Here is an 11,332-nt window from a genome sequence, read left to right as displayed (position 1 = left end):
CTGTGAGCGATACCTGAACGAGCCCAGAACCCTCCCTCCGCACCCCTCTCCCAAGACCAACCGTTCCAGTCCATCTTCCCACCAGGGTCGAGACAACGCCTCCTAATTCTCTCCCTGCTTCTATCCTCTGCCTCCCAAACCACCCCCCCGCCCCCCAACCACATGGAGCAGCAGAACGATCCCTTTCAAATGTGAATCAGAACCCACCGATGCCTTTCTCACTGGGGGAGAAAATTCTTTCACTGGCTCGCAGCTTGACCTGACACCCCTCCCCAGCCCCTCTGTCTTCCTCTCCCCCACTTGATGCAGCCACACTGGCCTCCTTGCGGCTCCCGGATCTTGCCAAGCTCACCCCTACCTCAGGGCCTTTGCACCTGCCACTCCCTCTGCCTGAAAAGCTCTCCTCCCAGATATTTGCATGGCTTGCTCTCTCTCCCTTCCACCAGGTTCCTGCCCAGATGTCACCTCCTCCAAGATGCCCTCCCTGGCCAAGGTTTATATGATAGCAACAGCCTTCCCACCCCACCATCCCCCTCTACTCCCCCTATTTCTCTTTCGGTTTCTACATAGAGCCCACCACCTCTGTTGTGTTTGCTTTCTTGTCTGCTGTCTCCTCTGCTGTAAGGAACCCCGGGAGAGCTGGGATTGGTCTGTCTTGTGCCCAGCCGTGCCCCCAGCACCTAGAAGTAGGCGCTCAATAAATAAGTGTTGAGTGAATGCATCTTCTTCTGCCCGGAGCCTGGCACATATTAGGCACCTAGTAAATGTCAGACCGATGAGTGAATTGCATCGTTATTGTTAATAAAAGGAGCTCCCATTTACTGAGGAACTGGTGAGCGAAGCAGCTGCAGACGGTGCCAGTTCACGTCCCCAGCTTGGCCACCCTGAACTCCGTGCATGGACCAGCTTGGCCACCCTGAACTCCGTGCATGGACCAGCTTGGCCACCCTGAACTCCGTGCATGGACCAGCTTGGCCACCCTGAACTCCGTGCATGGACCAGCTTGGCCACCCTGAACTCCGTGCATGGACCAGCTTGGCCACCCTGAACTCCGTGCATGGAGGAGGAAACTGAGCCTCGGCGAGAGTTAGCAACTTTCCCAGAGCTGCACAGCCGCTGAGGCAGAATTCACACCCAGGTCTAGCTGACTCCAAAGCCCACATTCTTGGAATGGGAAGCAGGGTCTCCCCCGGTACTTCTCCCGCTGTGAGAGCTACACCCTGAGATGGTGCTCACAAAGGACCCAGCCCCATGCTGGACCTGATGACAGGCTCCCTGTGCAAGTCAGGCCTTACCCATCCCTGGGGCAGGACCCTGAGGGTCCTCCAAAAGAGCATGAGGTCTGGGGCTCCAGGCACCGGCAGACCAAGCCCTCTCTGATCTGGACGCAGTATCGACCTGGGGTTCGGACGGTGCCTCCACTTGCTAGTGGGGAACCTCAGGCAAATTATTTCACTTCTCTGAGCCTCAGTTTTCCCATCTGTAAAATGGACCAGTAGACCAACCCTGCGGGGCGACTGCGAGGATTAGAACAGGGCCTGGCATGTGACAGTGGCCACCATAAATGCTCATCGTAATTATTGGTGTGTTATTAGTGCAAAGAGTAAAAGTAGACAAGAGAAGCCACAGAACCCCCCAACACGCACAGGTGTTTTGCATTTTCTGCTTTCTTATGCACGTGCTTTTACACTCTTCCAATAATGACGTACAGTGTTTCCCCCTTATCCAAAGTTTCACTTTATCCGGTTTCAGTTGCCTGTTGTCAACCTCGATTTGAAAATATTAAATGGAAGCTTCCAGAAATAAAGAATTCATAAGTTTTAAATTGCACACCATTCTGAGTAGCGTGATAAAATCTCAATCCATCTTGCCCCGGATGTGAAACATCCCGTTGTCCAGGGTGTCCCGTACATCAGTCACTTAGTAACCCTCTTGGTTATCAGATGGGCAGTTGCGGTGTCACAGGGCTTGTGTTCAAGTGACCCTTATCTACTTAATAACGGCCTCTCGGAGCAAGTGCAGTGATGCTGACAAGTCAGTTGTGCCAAAGGGAAGCCACAAAGTGGATCCTTTAAGTGAAAGGATGCAAGTTCTCAGGGTGGAAAGAAAAATAGCTAAGATCTTGCTAAGATCTACGGCAAGAACGAATCTTCTACCCGTGACGCTGTGAAAAAGGAAAAAGAAATTTGATAGTTTTGCTGTCACACCTCAAACTGCAAAAGTAACGGCCACAGTGCCTCATAAGTGCTTCATTAAGATGGAAAAGGCATTAAATTTGTACAGTAAGGTATTTTGAGAGAGAGAGAGAGAGACCACTCTCACATAACTTTTATTACAGTGTATTGTTATAATTGTTCCATTTTATTAGTAGTCATTGTTGTTAAATGTGCCTTATACTTACTGTGCCTAATTTCTAAATTAAACTTTATCACAGGTATGTACGTATAGAAGAAAACATAATATACGTAGGGTTTGGTTCTCTCTGAAGTTTCAAGTACCCACTGGGGGTCTTGGGATGTATCCCCCATGGTTATGGCCAGGGGATGACTGTGCACATCATTTTGCATTCTAATTTTATTCACCTAACATTAAATTAGCCATTGTCCTGTGGTTTTGACTTAATTTTTCTAAATATCGTTTTAGCAGCTCCCAAGTAGTCCAGATTCCATATGCTGGCGTTAATTTAGCCATTCCCCTACAACAAGGCATTTATACAGCTTACAGTTTTTTTTACTGTGACAAAAAACATTGCAGGGGAGGCACATACTCTAGAAAATCAGGGGTGGCAACAAACACCTTTAAGTGTTTATGGTTTTCCCTTTTCTGAATTATTTCCTCTGGATAGATTCCAGGCCGGCAAATTATTGAGTCTAAGGATGTGACAGTGTTATGGCTCTTTATATAGGTGCCAGCCTCATTCCCAAAGGGACTGTCACCCCCAGCATCTTCTTAGGATGCTCATTTCACAGCCCCCTCTCCAGCACGGGGGTTTGCTTTTTTTTTATTATTATTAATGAGGTTGAACACCTTTCCTTTCATCTGTTAATTAATTGTATTTCCTCTCCTGCGGGTTGCCCACTTATTTTACTGTGCCCCCAAGACAGGTGATAATTGAAGCCATTTCCATCAACAACATTTCTTTCCCAAACTTCAGCTGCTAGGTGTTCCTCTTGACTGTGTATCTCTCTCCCTTACCACAGTTTTAATTGATCTTAAATCAAGGCATTTTTTTTGTTGTTAGAAAACTCAGACTTGCTCTAAGCAATCATATCTTTACATATTTCCAGGGAACCATCCTACACTATTGGTGGGAATGTAAATTGGTGCAGCCACTATGGAGAACAGTATAGAGGTTCCTTAAAAAACTAAAAATAGACCTACCATACGATCCAGCAATCCCACTCCTGGGCATATACCTGGAAAAGACTAAAACTCTAATTCAAAAAATACATGCACCCCAATGTTCATGGCAACACAAATTACAACAGCCAAGACATGGAAGCCACCTAAGTGTCCATAGTCAGAGGAATGGATAAAGAAGATATGGTATATGTATGCAATGGAATATTACTCAGCCATAAAAAAGAATGAAATAATGCCATTTGCAGCAACATGGTTGGACCTAGAGATTATCAAACTAAGTGTAGTAAGTCAGAAAGAGAAAGACAAACACCACGTGATATCACTTATGTGTAGAATCTAAAATACAACACAAATGAACTTATTTATGAAACAGAAATAGACTCACAGCCATAGAAAACAAACTTCTGGTTACCAAAAGGGAAAGGGGCGGGGAGGGGTAAGTTAGGAGTTTGGGATTAGGAGATGCAAACTATTATATATAGGATGGATAAATGACAAGGTCCTACTGTAGAGCACAGGGAACTATATCCAATATCCTGGGATAAACCATAATGGAAAAGAATATGAAAAAGAATATATATGTATAACTGAATCACTTTGCTGTACACTGGAAACTAATACAACATTGTAACTCAACTATACTTCAATTTTTTAAAAAGTTACATTTTTCCTAATACACATAAAACAAATCCATAAACGTATCCAAGAGTTGCTGGGGCCACCTCAGCAGCACTGACAGTTAAATTCTGAGAAATTTTCAGAGCCCGTAGTTAAACCACTATAAAAATTCAATGTTATAAACTTCCAATTAAATAAATTTTATTAAACACAAAAGTAATAGATACTTGAAACTCTTCACTTCCTAATTGCATTGCTACATCAGCTACTTTCTACGCTTTTGAGGTTTTAGGTCTGTTGTATCTGTGTGATGCAAACGCGCGTGATGGTGGCTACCACCCATCTCTCCCCAACTCTGCAGTCAGCTACGTCATATTGGCAGTATTTACACCACGGACATGGGCAGCAAATGCTACAAATCAGGGCTCCCCGCCGGAGAACAGGTCATTAAATGTTTACCAGCTCATCGCTATACATGGCTCAGATCTGCCTGCCCCAGTGGTTTGTGCCCCGTACTGTGGAGAAGCAAACACGTTCTTAGGTGCTTGTGAAAGCAGGGTCCCGGCGCTCCCTGGGACATCCGTAGGCAGGCGTCCCGGGCAGCAGTAGCTGGGACAAGAAGCAAGCTGGAGGGAGATGCATCCACCCTTTCCAGGTCCTGGTTCTTCTGGGCACGGAGAAAGCAGGGGGCGTGAGAAGGCAGAGAGCCTGGTCAGCCCTCCCTGTCACACGTCTGGGTCTCAGACCCCGAGGAAACAGCTCGGACGTCCCTTTGCAAACTCTCCGGCTCCATCCTGCTCCTCCTTCCCTGAAACAGTCCGCATTGCTGTGCAGCTGCAGCCCTGGCACACTTAACCCCCTCATTTATTCAACCAGTACTTTATCCAAGGTCGGCACTAGGTCACGGCTGTGCTAAGTGCTGGGGGTAGAAAGGTGAGACAGGATCAGCCCTGCCCGCAAGGAACGCTGGCCAGTGATGGGCAAGAAATCGATCCTGGCCCTCCACTTGCTTTGCCTGGAAAATCAAGGTATTCAGCCACAGGGAGAATAGACCTCAGGGAAGGTTTTGGGAAAATCACTGAAAATACACTTCCAGAATGAACTAGACCCACTGTCTCTGGGCCCAGGATGCAGCTCAGGCAGGGCAGGGGTGGGGAGGTGGGGAGTGAGGGCCTTGGGTCCAGCCAACCAGATCCACAGGCCCTGTGACCTTGGGCCAGTCACTCGCTCCTGCCAAGCCTGTTTGCTTGTCTGTGAAAACAGGGGCATCAGGAGGACGGAGATGGTGCCCGCTAGGAGCCTGGCACAGAGCAGGAGATCAGCCCTGTGGCGCCCCCATTCCCAGGGGCACACTGCCAGGCGGTCGCTCAAACCCTGGGAGGGGGTCCTGCAATCCTGCCCTTGCACCTGGCCACCCAGCCTGGAGGAGACCCACACGGCCCACCCAGCTCCCAAGTTTGAAATCAATTAAAATTCCGTAACCCAGTAACTGCGGTAGCTGCTGTGTAAACAAAGATGCCAGCTCGCCTGAGCAATTAACAAAGAGATGTTTCCATGAAGGCCTGGGCGAATCTCGGGGATCATTAACCCCAAGAAAGGAGGATGCTCTTTTATGGCAATTGGACAGGAATTCCATAGAATCGCCCTCTGGGCTGCAGCAGGTGTGACCAGAGAAAGCGGGGTCACCAGGGAGGGAAGTCGTGTTTGGGCTTATGACTGTTATGTTCCCCCAGACCCTTTATTTCAAGGACTCTTCCCAGGCCCAGCTCCCAGATCAGGGCAGGGGAAGAAGGAATTTACCTCCATCGGTGCGGGTCAGGGGGGACCACGGAAGCTTTCCTTCTTCATCCTGCTCCCCCATCCCCGCCATTAACACTCTGGCTTTAGCTGCTAAAATATTTGCTTCCGAGAATAGATGCTCGTTGGTGCGGCAAATGTCTCCCGACGTGAGCATTCCAGCCCCGTCGGAACGACGGAAACCTGCACTTGCCTGTGGGCCAAGAGGGCACCCCCTCCCCCCTCCTCCTCAGCGCCTTCCAGGATGGTCTTCCAGTTGTTTCTAAGGCACCCACAGGGTGCTGGGGAGAGCCCGCTGCCAGATCACTTTGGCCGCGAGATCTGGGAGTGGTTCCATCCTGCCCTGGGTTCTGGGAGCATGGCTTTGGGAATCTCTGGGTGCTGCATCCCGGGAGTCCCCTGGGCTGGGCTGGCACCAGGTTCTGGGCTGCCCAGCTGTGCATCCTTGGGCAAATTGCTTTACCTCTCTGAGCTGCAGCGTAGACATTGGTGGGGGAACAAATAATCCCCACCTGGCAGGGGGGTGGATAGTGAAGACGGAATCTGAGAGGGTGTGCAGAGGACCTAATCCAGCACCCCACTCATAGGAAAGACCCCCAAAGTACCCCCTTTCCTTGTCTCTGCTCACTTTGTGGGTGGGAGAAGAGCTCCCTGCCAAATGTCCCCTGCTCAGCTGGAGTTTGCCGAGGGTTTATGTCACAACTCATCCAAACAGACGAGACAGGGGGATGTGGTGCTGGCTTGTCCTGTTGTGGCCTGGTCACCCTGGGGTCTTCACATCCCAGAGCCCACTCCCTGGTGAGGCCGGCTAGGGTTGTCTGAAATTTGGGAGGCTGGAGACAGCCATCCCCGGCCCTGGTGGTCTCAGAGCCAGGGAGACACGGCTGCAGAGGCGCCCTGGGGCCCCCATCTGTCTTCAGGTTTGCTGTGTCCAGCCCTCCTTCCTGACCGCTGCCCCCAGGCCGGCAGACGCCGCAGACACGTCCTGGGGAGCTGGTAGAATGCCAGAGCCTTCTATGGATCCAGGCCCCTCGGCTGTCACTTGGCTCCCAGCCCCCCTGCAAATGGGCCCCCTTCTCCCATCCAGCACCTCTGAGTGACCCTCCTCCGAGCCTTTGACGCCCCTTTCTGGACCTTCCCTGCCCCCAAGTGTGGACACACCAGTCGCTACAACACCACCCCAGTGACTGTGTCCCTGTGACCCTGACCGGCACCATCACTTACACGACTCCAGGGGTCACGTCTCTCACCTCCAGCTGTGCCCCCGTGGCTGTGTGCATTCGATGGAGACCTGCCCGCTTCTTCATGAAAAGCCACTGTTCCGGCTAATGATGGGACTCACAGCTGGCAGCCTCGTGACGTGAGGGAGCGTGTCTGTGAGTTTAAGGAAAACGTGGGGTGGGCGGAGGGCTTTCAGCATCAGGCAACTTGGTCTGATGGGAGTTTGGTGGGAGCTCCCCCATCTGTGGCCCGGGCAGGGCTTAAGTAGGAGGCGGGAGTGGAGGCAGGGAGGCCGAGGGTAGGCTGCCGCTGTGCCCCAGGGAAGAGGCCAGGATGGTAGAGGCTGGGGGGTGGTGACGGGGAGCAATGGACTGATTTGGAAGTATCTTGGAGGTGGACTAGGTGGGACCTACGGAGTGAGTGGATGTGGGGAGGCAGGGGAGGGGGAGCACCAAGGACCACTGTGGGGTCTGACGTGGGTGACACGCGTGTGGCCACAGCCCAGAAGGACACACGAGAGGAGAGGCGGGGTGGGGGCTGTGGGGGGGAGGGGCGTGTAAAGGGGGAACATGCATCGTGAGAGATGCAAGCGCCAGGAGGGCCAGGTGTGAGCCAGGTGGGCAGAGGGAGGCCCCAGGAGGGCTGGCGGACTCACAGTTGCCCTTGAGAGACGGCCTCCTCCCTGGCTGTGAAGCCGCCTGGAAAGGCCAAGACCAGGGGTGTGTGTGTGCACAACGTGGGCAGGAGGGTGCAGTGTGTGTGTGGCTGTGTGTGCAGTGTGGGTGTGGTGTACACGCGTAGCATACGTGTTGAGGGGGTGTGTGTGCATGTGAAGTGCAGGTGTGTAGTTTGGGCATAGTGTGTGCGCACGTGTGTATCGTGTGTGTGTGGATGTGTGTGTTGTGTGCACGTTCATATGCTTGGGTGTGTCCCTGGCCCGAGCCTCAGCCCCCTCCTGCCACCTCTGTCCTGACCCTAGGGCAGTGGGAAGGGCGGCGGGGAGGGGCCAGGGCACCTGAGGCCGCCAGGGGTGCAGTAAAGTAGGAACGGGGCCAGGTCAGTGCCCAGACTGAGGGAGCATAGAGGCATGGATGGTGCCAGGGCCAGGGGACCAGGAGCCACGGATGGCCACGGGCAAGGTGCAAACGCCCCAGAGCAAGGAGGCACGTTAATTTCCCAGAGATTTTGGACCAAAGCCTGGGCCCCGGGCCAGGGCTGAGGACACAGAATGGATCAGACTCCATCTCTGCCCATGAGACGCTCACGCAAGCCTGGCCTCACTGGGTTCCCTACCCCAGCTCCCCACGAGCTCCTACTCACCCCTCAAAGCCTTGCTCAGGTCACTCGCCTCCCTCCATCCTCTGGAGGATTTCTTCCCCTGCTCCACGCTCCCATCACAGCCAGGACCACGTAGTCTGTTGTCACATCTGTCCCCACTGCACCAAGCAAGAACAAGGACGATCTGAGTCCTACTGGGGATCCCAGGGCCCAGAGCAGAGCCTGGGCTGGGAGTCACAGCTGCTCGTTCAACCCCCTCTACCACTGGCTTGCTGTTTAACCTTGGGCAGCCTTGTGCCTCCCCAAGCTTTACTGTCCCCTCGTGTAAGTCGAGGGAAGGGACAGAATGCTTCTATGGTGCCTTTCAACTTAGAACCTTTCTGACCTTCTACCTGGCTGATGGAGACGCCGATAGGGGACAAGAACGGATGTGGAAAGCGCTTTGAAAAGTTCATAGCAGGAAGCAAAGAGAGAGAGTCTTTCTGTAGAGCAGGAGGAGGGGGGAGTTATGGACAGAAGCTGCAGATGAAAAGGACAAACTCTGGAGCACCTTATGGCATCTAATGTAGGATGCAGAGCGCCTGTGGAAGCAATATTAAAAATTAACCTTTAGGATGTAGAGGTTTAAAGACCCAGAGCTCCATGAGAAATGCCACCAGGCAGAAGAGTAAAGGGTACGGGCAGGAAGGGTACATGCTGGGCTTGAACAATGATGCCCCCAGAGCCAGGCACAGCTCCCCACGGACCCCTCCTCTATTTTCCGCCACCCGCCACAGCAGCCTTCAGCCCTGCATCTGCAGAGGCACCTGGGCAGCCCTCCTCAGCCATAAGCCTTTCTGAGGCTCCTGTGGCCTGCAGGATAAGGACAGGTCCTCGGCTCGGCATTCATGGCTCTCTGTATTTTGCTCCTGCCTCTCTGGGCAGCTGAGACCTTTAGGATGGAAAAGAGTGAGCTGCCGAGGTTGGAGGAGATTGAGGTGGGATCGGGAAACATTCCAGGCCCCGGAGTGGCATGTGCAAAGGCACTGAGGCAGAGAGAGCCAGTGCATTCATGCACCAGAAGGAAAGTCGAGGTGCAGGAGTGTGGGGAGAAAAGGGGAGCACAGGAGGGGAGGGATGGGAGTTGCAGGGGGTGTCTGATGTGCAGGGCCATGGTGAGGGGTGGGCTTCCTGATCCCAGGACCAGGGAAGCCCTCCAGGAGAGGGACAGGTGCCTTTTTAAAAGCTACCCCTGGCAGTGAGGGGAAGGGAGCTGGCCGTCCAGCAGAGGCTGGCACTGTCTTGCAGGCTGGGTTGTGGCAGGAGCAGAGAAGGAAGCAGACAGCCCACAGGACCAGCTGGTGGGTTGGGTGGGGGTGAGGGGCTCCAAAGACCGTGTCCTGGACTCTGGCCTGAGCCGCTGGGGAGATGCTGGTGGGATTTTTCCAAGGTGGGGACCCAGGGGCAGGCGTGGCTTGTGGAGTGTCTGCCATCTGAGGTGCCTGTGAGCGTGGATGGGGTGATGTCGGTGCCGCACACAAGTCGGGGAGGAGCTCGGAGGAAAACCTGGGTTGAATCCCAGCTTGGATTTGGCCAAGGGGGCTTGTTACAGAATCATGTCGTGCAGGGGCCAGGAAGTCACCTGGGGAGAGGATGAAGTGTGTGGGAAGGGACCAGGGGACGCTGGCAAAGGAGTCTGGGTAGGAGCAGCCCCCGAGGCAGACGGAACCCAGAAGGCCTGAAGACGGGGTGATCCTGGAGCGGCGGGGTCGGCCTCAGATGCCAGGACCGAATGCCCTGCCCTCTGCCCGCCGCTCCCACGATGCCCGTGTCCGTCCCTCAACACAGTCAGCGGCTCCTGCAAACACACGGAGGCAACGGCTTGTCTGACTCCCAAAGGCATCATCTCGCCTTCCCATCTGCCTGGCCTTTTACGCAGCTGGCTTCTCTCTTCAGGAAGAAAGTGAGGTTTCACGTTGGATTCTTTAAAATGAAGCAGTGCCTTATGACCCCAAATCATTCTAATTTGTCCACAAACAAGACCTTTGTTTTGATGGTCTCTCGTTTCTCCTGGAGACCCGGTGACCCACAGCTGGGGTGCGAGGGGCACTGCCCGTCTCACCTGCACCACGGCCTCTCAGGACAGGTGTTTTCTGGCCATTTTACGGATGTGGAAACTAAGGTTCTGAGAGGTCGCTGGCACATTCGAAGTCAAACAGCCAGTGAGAAGCAACCTGATTCCACGGTCGGGTTCTTTACCCTCTGCTGGGAGCACCTCCACGGTGCCAGGTCTCAAGGGGGACTCAGCCCAAAGCCTCCCCAGCACACACACATACACACGCGCCACACACAGAGACACTGTTCACATCACACACCCAGACATCACACATTGACACACACATATGCACACACACACACACCACACATACACACACACACCACACATACACACACATGCACACACACACATGCACACACACCACACATACACACACACACACCACACATACACACACACCACACATACACACACACACACCACACATACACACACACCACACATACACATATATGCACACACACACACACCACACATACACACACACACCACACATACACACACACCACACATACACACACACCACACATACACACATATGCACACACACACACACACCACACATACACACACACACCACACATACACACACCGCACACACACACACACCACACATACACACACACACCACACATACACACACACCACACATACACACACACCACACATACACACATATGCACACACACACACCACACATACACACACACCACACATACACACACACACCACACATCCACACACACCACATACACACATACACACACACCACACATACACACACACACACACCACACATACACACACACCACACATACACACACACACCACACATACACCACACATACACACACACACCACACATACACACACACACACCACACATACACACACACACCACACATACACACACACCACACATACACACACACCACACACACACACCACACATCCACA

The 11,332-nt window shown here is 52.9% G+C and overlaps 1 long non-coding RNA gene across 1 annotated transcript in view; it reads right to left on the bottom strand.

Moving 5' to 3' along the window:
- Positions 1-974: 974 nt before the first annotated feature.
- LOC149748094 (uncharacterized) overlaps positions 975-11,332 on the bottom strand; it is an 18,554-nt gene continuing 8,196 nt past the window's right edge. Inside the window, exons 2-3 of the long non-coding RNA XR_016395074.1 lie at positions 8,320-8,435; positions 975-7,152 (exon numbers count right to left, since the gene is read on the bottom strand). This is a non-coding gene — a long non-coding RNA (uncharacterized LOC149748094). The remainder of the gene's footprint in view (positions 7,153-8,319; positions 8,436-11,332) is intronic.

Source organism: Delphinapterus leucas, chromosome 11, assembly GCF_059928025.1.
Source record: "Delphinapterus leucas isolate spDelLeu-1000000601 "Yukka" chromosome 11, BTC_Dleu_Yukka2, whole genome shotgun sequence".
In the NCBI taxonomy this organism is placed as follows: domain Eukaryota; kingdom Metazoa; phylum Chordata; class Mammalia; order Artiodactyla; family Monodontidae; genus Delphinapterus; species Delphinapterus leucas.
The sequence above is the reverse complement of the archived record's forward strand: the minus strand, read 5'-3'. Positions and strand labels throughout refer to the sequence as shown.